Genomic DNA, 6,000 nt, shown 5'->3' with positions numbered 1-6,000 from the left:
AGCAATTATAGGTGAATACCTTCTGTAATTAACAGGTGAGTGAGAGTAAGGCGAGGTGTCGGTGCAAGACGGTAAGATATCTAAGGGGGGAAGGGTGTTTAAAAGAACCGATGAGTCAGTCTGAGGTGCCAGAGTTGCTGTGCGTAGATTTACCCAGAGGAATGGTCGCCAAGCCGCCCGCCACTGCCCCGCCTTCCTCCAGCCGCACTGCACTGCCTCCGCGCGCCACACAGTGCGCTGCTGCGCTGCCGATAGTTATAAGGGAGACGTGAGGCGCTGGAAGGCCAGGTGTCGGATTATAACCTGATGGTTCACGTGTACCACTCAGCAGCGGCAGAAGCACCTGCCTGTCTCCTTGCCTCCGGCCCCGCCGCAACCCTCCACCCTTCGCCGTACGTAAATGTGCTTCATTGCATCTGTTCCTTAAAAGTCTGCTGTTGAAGTTGATGTTAAAGAAAAAAAATATCAAATTTTTTTTCCAATCCATACATTTCTGCTTTTGTTTTCATTTCGAAGCTTGTCATGATGCTGTCGACGAAACAACCTCCCACCGAGAGGCCATGATTCACTTGTACTCAGTAAACCCGGAACACACGATGACAAACACTGTGGCGCTGTCACCCGTCGAGTGAGACGCCGGCTGAGTAGCCCTGCCGCGTGTCTTCTTGTAGGGCCAGTGACTCTAGATACATTATTCTTGCCTCGTACAGGCCTACCGGCCTCTTGTAGACTCCTGCGTTCTTATGTTCTTACGTTAACAATGCGAATTATGATATTAGAAGTAATCTACGTATGTACCTTCAAGACCGTTATGGCCCCATGAATATCGATGTATGAAGGCAAGTCGGCTTTGATGACGTGCTGAAGTGCCCAGGTGCCATTGGTCTCCGAGCAGGCGATAAAGCCGCTTATCTCGAGGAACGCCGTTGATCCGTATTTCACACGTTTGTTTATAACGTCAAGGTAGTACCGGTTTCCACACAGACATTTGGGCGGTGCAGGATATTATGCAAGCGAGATATTACATCGACAGTGTGTCGCTGTACTCTTGCTACTGTTTCTTTATTACGTGCTCCCTTTGGCGCCGGTAGACTTTCTTGGTGGGGCCTGGTGGTCGGCCCCAGCCCGTTATGGCGCAGGCAAGTGTTTATAATGGCGCCATCTTGCTTGGCTCATACTGCCTACCTGAGCTCATTTTGATCATCTCTTTAGAGAGAGAATCTAGAATCTGGGTTGATAGGTGGTCTTGAGGACAGCATATGGGTCGTCTTAGGCTACTCGGCGGTGACTGAAAAGCCCCAGCTTGTGGCAGCGGGCGGGACGCAAACCAGCGTCCGCCTGGACGCAACGCCCGCACGCTAGCCACTCAGCCACAGCTAATGCTTGCCCTTATTCGGCTCTCGTTTCCAAACTTTCCATACCTTCCAGGGGCTCCATTTCTACCGCCTGGCAATACCTCTTCAGAAGGGCAAGGAGGGAGGGTGGGCCTGGCATATTAATTAAGGGTGTGGCAGTTGCGCGTTATTGTACTAATCTTTGTACGCCTCTTTCCTTGGCTAGTTTGGAGGCAGTATGGCTGCAACGACCCGGGCAGCTTTGTAGTGGTGAACGGGATTGTTACATCACACTTTGATAACACAGGAACGAGAGTGAGATGGAAACTATGGTGGCTACCGTGTGGTGGTGGTGGTAAAGGTGGTGAATGTGGTGGTGGTGGTGGTGGTGAATGTGGTGCTAGTTAGGGTTATATGGCAGAGGGTAAGGCGAAGGAAGTTAGGTAAGGTCACCCTCCTACCTCTCCTCCTCTTTCTCCTCCTTGTGCTTCTCCTCATCCTCCTCCCTGCCTCTGAAGCCTCCTCACGCCCCTCTTGAAGCGGAGAAAGTCTAGAGTGTGATAAGCAGTGGTGGGCCGCTTCAGGAGAGGGCCAGCCTGCGCGGGGCCGGGAAGGAGGACAGGGAAGGCAGCGTCATCTGCGTTATTAAAAATTCTTCATCAGTGCATTTTTACGACTTGATTTTTACCTTATGCTTTTTTCCGCACCGGGACCCAGTAACCAGAAGCAGCAGTAGTAGTAGTAGTAGTAGTAGTATAGTAGTAGTAGAGGCATTAATAGTAACGTAATAATAATGATAATAATAATAATAATGATGATGATAATAATAATATATCTGTAATGATTATTATAACGATTGTGAAGCAGGCGGGTCGTGTCCCAGCTGTTCCACCATTTTGTGTGCGTGCAAGCAATGGAGCGAACGTGTCTCCGCACGCCACGTTGGAGCTTATTTATCTTAACCTACGTAAGGCTCCGACAGCCCTGCCAGGCACACCACTCCAAGGCCCTCCACCCAGGGAGCTCGCCAATGGTACCGAAAACAATACATGATTTAATTACTATTTCCGTAGTTTCATAATTTCATGTGCGTGCAAGCGTGCGTGATTAGGTGTACCTACGCATACGACCCTACAAAACGTATCCTTTTGGAAGCTCTTTGAGTCATGAACACCGCGAAAAATAGTGTAAATTGAATGAACGAATTGTAAGGACACACTCCCCTCGCTCCACAATAATTACTAATCACGATGCAGTCAGTGGAGCCGGAGAAGTTTAAGTACCTCATGTCTAAAAGTCTGTGACGCCGAAACACCGAAGTCACAGAAAATTCCGGAGCATGTTCCTGCAGTTTCGTAATTTCCTAACAATCCAACCCTCAGCAAAACTCTGTCAAAAGGATAAAAGGTGCACAAGAGGGCAGCACGAGCCTTACTTAAAATAATACTTGTACGCGCCACTAACCGCCTCGGACCCAACCACCTGATCCATTTCAAGGATACCCTACCGGTGTCCTGGAAAAAAAAAAATATAAAAGAGAGAGAGAGAGAGAGAGAGAGAGAGAGAGAGAGAGAGAGAGAGAGGCGAATAATGCGAGGAGAAGAAGATGAAAGGAATAACAAATGGAGGAGATCAAGAAGCTGAGAAGTGTGAACAAGGCTGAGACAACAAGACAGGGGGGTAAGAGGCGAGGAGGAGGAGGAGGAGGAGCACACACGGAAGAAGAGGAAAGCAAGAAGAATCCTGACTATGCTAAAAAAAAAAAAAAGATACTCTTTTATTTATCGCTACTTTTAAGCATTTTTTTTTTTCCCTCAACCCCGCATTCTAACAAAGCCATCTACCTCAACACCCCCACCCCCGCCTCCCCCTCGCCACCCCCCTTCACCCTACACGCCCTACTATGCATCTTCCTTCGTTAGCCTCCGTCGACAAGGGTTCCTCGAGAGGCTGGAGGGAAGGCGGGAGCGGCGAGGAGAGGAGAGGCGGCGGCGAGAATTAACCATCATTGATTTTCTCTTTAGCTTCGCGCAAGAGGATTTTTCTTTTCTTGGCGGTGCTCTGATTCCCCTCCTCTCCCGCCACAAGCAACCATATACACACACACACGCACACGCACTCTCTCTCTCTCTCTCTCTCTCTCTCTCTCTCTCTCTCTCTCTCTGACACACACACACACACACACACACACTATTCCTTCAGTCCTGGTTTGCGAGGTATCTCTGTTTTGCTGTGTCTTTAGTCTTCCTACTTTTGGGTAATATACCTTTCAGAATAACGAATAAATTACTTTTCTAGTGTTTATTGCATATACGAATCGAAAATGCTCTCTAGAAGCATTGCTAACCCGAAAGTAAAGCTACATAGCCTACTACTGCCGGAAAGTGCGTCTGTCTCTTGCAACGTCCGCCTCTGAAGCAGTTTGCAGCTCGTCATACAAGCCGGTGACTGTACAAACACAAACGGAGCGAAACCCCTATAGTGGATCCTGCCGGTCTCTCTTCCTCCCATAGGCGTTACTTTATCCATCAGAACAAATTTTAGTATCTCTTTCCTTTGGTCAAAATAGCAATACCACTGATTTACGCATCTACTGACTGTATCGCGACCTCATAAAAAAGGATTAGTCGGTGTCTTCTTATCGTAAAATGGACTTATGTATGGGCGGTCACAGTGCTGCCTCATAGAAGAAAGCGACGAGGATAAAGACATGTAAGAGTAAAAACACTACAGGCATAAAAAGTAAATGAAATGTATGCAAATTAAGTTACTTCTCCTTACGTCAGTCCTATTGCACCATTTTCTTGATAAGGGCCATTCGGTTTGCGTTGCGATTGAGAGTGTGTGTGTTTTCTGCAGGAGCTTTTTTTATTCGCTTAATTTTTATAGTTTGGCTGAATATGTCTGCGGTAGCTGACGTGTCCAGCACAGCCAAGGTGCGGGGCCGCGTCAGCTCCAGCCATGAGCCAGGCAACCGAACCATAATGCTCCGTCATGTTCAGTGTGAAAATAGAGTTAAAATTAATTTCTTGAGTAAAAGCTCTCATTTATTGAATCATGAACTACAAGAACTTCAATTCCTAACTATAATTGATGGTTCGAGATTGTTACGATAACTCACCTTCATATTAGGCAGTTATTGAGCGCTGGCCCGCTGGGTAGCTGCGTAGCCATATAAACCGTGTGGTTGACAGGGCTACCTGTGCGTGGTTTAGCGGCTGTACTCTGAGGAAAGGTCACTGTGCGACACATCTTGAAATTCTTGTGTGTCGAATTAATTTAACAAAATCGATTAGTTAAATAATTTTCAATACAGTGAGAACAATTAGGAACTCCTTAGTTAGTCATATTTAGCTACATAAACTATTGGTTCAGTAAAGTTAAGATGTCATCATGTGATGAAGAAATTATGGCATGCTGGAATTCTTTGTGGTAGCCTTCCAAGATAACAGGATAGGCAGCGGATGTGTGTAATACAGGGTGTTGTGTTTCATAACAACCGCTTGTGATTAGCTCGGCAAAGACGTGACATAGGGCGAACACGTTAGCTCATGCAGTTATAAGATTATAAGCGTCGATTTTTAGACTGGACTGAAGTGGTTAGTAAAAATTTGTTGACCAACCTTTGGAGGACCCGGCTTGTACGTGTTTGCAGGGAAGTTTCAGAAGCACTCAGTAACCTTACTTGAGGTGGAGAAAGGTCACACTTTAAACACCTGATAAGTAAGGAATTTCAATAAATATGTCCTTAGAGACGATATAACATTACCTAAACGTTTGGGTAAGTAATAAGAAATGTGATTTATAGATGAAAGAAGAATCAAGACCCATCTGATAGACTGAATATATATTACGAATATAAATAATCTCTCCTGCCAAGCGTCAGCAGGGGAGCGTGTTGCAGACAAAGGCTAAACAATCCCACCGCGATTTCAAAGTCAACAATGACATGATGCTCAGCTATAGTGTTCGCTGCTCTTAAGAGTAACGTTATTAAATCACAGAAGACACAGATTTTGCCTGAAAACTTCAGATAATGACAGACGGAGGTATGAACCGATGAATCTACAGTCATTCGAAACCACTGAAGCAAGTCACTGATACCGTATCAAACTTTCCTTCCCTTACTTACACAATTACAATATCAAGAGACATTTGACCTTTGTAAGAGTATCCTGCCAACTTAGGCACGTGATCATTGGATTTCCATGCTCATCACTGACCTCCAACCTAGTTATTAACATCACCATTATTATCATCATTATCATCATCATCATCGTTACCTTTATCATGAGAATGTGAATAAGAATGATAATAATTATAATTATTATTCTGTTGCTCCACTTTCTGAGGCACGGGAGGGGAGCCAAATGGCCTCCGTTCAAAGCTGTTTAAGTGTAATCACACATGAAGGAAAACATTTAGGTCAGGGCGGACAGACGCTCAAGGGGTCGCAGTGGTCTGGAGGGAAGAGGTTTGGGCTACTAATCGAGAAGGCCGGGGTTTGATTCCCCACTCCCAGGGCGACTGTTGGTGGGGTCGGTTGTGCTTCCCGTTAACAGCAGCACGCAATGACCTTATTAACGATGTTCTTCATAAGGGCCGCCTGCCGACTTAAGGTCCCTGCCCTCACTGAACCGAGGGCAATTACACAGAAGAAAACTTA

The 6,000-nt window shown here is 46.2% G+C and overlaps 1 protein-coding gene across 2 annotated transcripts in view; it reads left to right on the top strand.

The window, feature by feature from the left end:
• The first annotated feature begins 178 nt into the window (after nt 1-178).
• The window catches only part of LOC126998795 (protein bric-a-brac 1-like), a 60,625-nt gene continuing 54,803 nt past the window's right edge, over nt 179-6,000 (top strand). For both annotated transcript variants that reach the window (XM_050860842.1, XM_050860841.1), the window contains exon 1: nt 179-392. The gene's annotated coding sequence lies outside the window, so the exon portion shown is untranslated. The remainder of the gene's footprint in view (nt 393-6,000) is intronic.

Source organism: Eriocheir sinensis, chromosome 15, assembly GCF_024679095.1.
Source record: "Eriocheir sinensis breed Jianghai 21 chromosome 15, ASM2467909v1, whole genome shotgun sequence".
NCBI lineage: Eukaryota > Metazoa > Arthropoda > Malacostraca > Decapoda > Varunidae > Eriocheir > Eriocheir sinensis.
Note: the sequence above shows the minus strand (reverse complement) of the source record. Positions and strands in the feature narration are given on the sequence as shown.